General features: G+C 49.6%; 1 long non-coding RNA gene across 1 annotated transcript; it reads left to right on the top strand.

Moving 5' to 3' along the window:
• Nucleotides 1-2,301, top strand: LOC126496433 (uncharacterized). The gene is made up of 3 exons (XR_007590355.1): nt 1-92; nt 720-813; nt 2,241-2,301. It is a non-coding gene; the product is annotated as an uncharacterized lncRNA (long non-coding RNA).

Below are 2,301 nucleotides of genomic sequence, written 5' to 3'. Positions count from 1 at the left end.
TTATGCGGCACTCCCAACTACATAGCTCCCGAGGTGCTGAGCAAGAAGGGACACAGTTTTGAGGTGGATGTGTGGTCCATTGGGTGCATCATGTAAGTTGGAAATGGACGCAGGGGCTATTGGGTCTCTCGGGGCTTTCTGAGGCATTTTGCCCAGTTGACCTTACCCCCTGGATCCTTCTTCCTTATACAAAGGCTGTTTCAGAGAGCAGGCTGCCCACATGAAGCCCTGTTTCCTTATCTGGTGTAGGCTGTAGGATTTCTCTAGCTTGGACTTACCCCAGGGAAGGGACAAGAAAGTCTCCATACTTCTTTCTCCAGCTCTATGCATACACCCAAACCTTCAACACCTGAGGGCTTATTAGGAATGTGGAATCTCAGTTCTGAACCTGGGTTTAATTTAATCTCTGGCTGACTTTCAATAAAGCTTTAGAAGCACTAATGAGAGAATTAGGTCAGCAGAAAGGCTGCTGGGTAGGCAGAAGTCCCATCATGGTGGCCTCTGGAGTCCTTGGAGTCCTCTGTTAGTGCAGGCCAGAGCTGGGGGACCCCTGACCTCTAAGTATCCGAGTGTTGTCAGCTGCATTCTTCTGAGAGCTTGTCCTAGCCATTGGTTGCTATGGCACTGCCAGACTTGGAGATCATCCCATCCATTCCTAATTGGGGGATGCATTTGGACTTTCCTGGGAGTTTAAGCAAAATCCTTCCTTGTACCTCCAGGTATACCTTGCTAGTGGGCAAGCCACCTTTTGAGACTTCATGCCTAAAAGAGACCTACCTCCGGATCAAGAAAAATGAATACAGTATCCCCAAGGTGAAGACACCATAATGTTTTAATTTTATCTTTCACCCAAAAGCTGTTCACTGAGCCCATCCTCCTATATCCTAGGGGCAGAGATGAGTCAGCCCTGCCCTGCCTCTAGTATAGCTATGGAGAATATATGTCTGAAGGCTGGCCTTTCTCACTGCATGTTGAGTTTGAGCGTCAGATTCTCCTGCTTCTTCCTCCCAAGTGTTGAGATTATAGGCATGTGCCACCATGCTGGCTTTATGGTAGAATGGGAGCTGAACTTGGCTTTGTGCTTATGGGCAAGCACTCTTATCAACTGAGTCCAGTGCCCAACTTCCTGAATGGATGTAAGACGCAGGGGGGAAAGGAGGGAGTAGGAGCAGACCAGCTTAAACATAGGACACGGACCATCTCTGCCCAGCTGAGCTGTGTTTAGCAGGTGATGGCTTGACTCTTGTGAACCAGGCTTCCTATCTGCAAAGGGGGAGTTTCCCCAAGGGCTTCCTATGACAAAGTGACATCTATTTTCACAACTGGTGGCATAAATATGTTTGAAGGGATAACCCATTTCTGGGGACTAGGTCCACACGGGACATATGGCCACTTTCTAGTCGGTGTCCTTGACTTGTATATGAGTAGCTAGGCCACAGAAGGTCGGCTCACTGCAGGCAGCATGGACTGGCTTGAGCCAGCTGGACTGCTATGGTTTAAGTCCTGGCTTTATCAGCTAGGCTGTGGGTATTCTCAGACAGGGGCACTCAGTCCTCTGAGCCTGTTTCTTCATCTATAGGTGAAGCCTAGTAGTGGAGTAGTCTTACTATTTGTAAGGCTGAGGCAGAGGGATCACAAGTTCCAGGTTAGCCTCGGCTACACAGTGACATCCCGTCTCAATTCAAATTATACAGAGGGAGGGGGAAGAGAGAGTCCTTAGGTGTTTTTGTGAGGGCCAAATGAACTAATGCACAGGAATATATTCCTGGTATATAAGAAGCACAGAGTTACTGCTCTGACTGACGGGCCTGTGCTAGGCTTTAGCCCACAAACCTGGTATCCCACCTGGTGGTGTCCCAGGTATGGTGCCCCTCTTCCATTCTATAGACAATGCATTGGTAGGCCCAGAAAGTCCAGGCTATTTGTCATAGCTGAAATCAAGGGGGTGGAACTAGGATTTCATCACAGGTCTGGGAACCTAGAGGCCTATGCTGTCAGGTGCCCCTCTGGTGCCTTTGCAAAGGCAAGGTGGGGAAATGATCGCAAGTTAATACTGAGTGCCAACTGGCAGGAAATGGTCCTTCTCACCAGTAGGGTGACGTTGGTTCTTGCTAAAGTTGAGGGCAGAGGACCTGGTGGAACTCCTGGCCACTGAGCTATGGTATATTTGAGACAGGAGTAGCCACGTGCCAGGTGGGGTCCCCATCTCATCTCACTTAGGCTCTGCCTCTCCACTCCAGCACATCAATCCTGTGGCCACCGCCCTCATCCAGAAGATGCTTCAGACAGACCCCAGTGCTC

Source organism: Alexandromys fortis, unplaced genomic scaffold (genome assembly GCF_014885135.2).
Source record: "Alexandromys fortis isolate MF-2015 unplaced genomic scaffold, M_Fortis_MF-2015_v1.1 scaffold_4395, whole genome shotgun sequence".
Taxonomy (NCBI): Eukaryota; Metazoa; Chordata; class Mammalia; order Rodentia; family Cricetidae; genus Alexandromys; species Alexandromys fortis.
The sequence above is the reverse complement of the archived record's forward strand: the minus strand, read 5'-3'. Positions and strand labels throughout refer to the sequence as shown.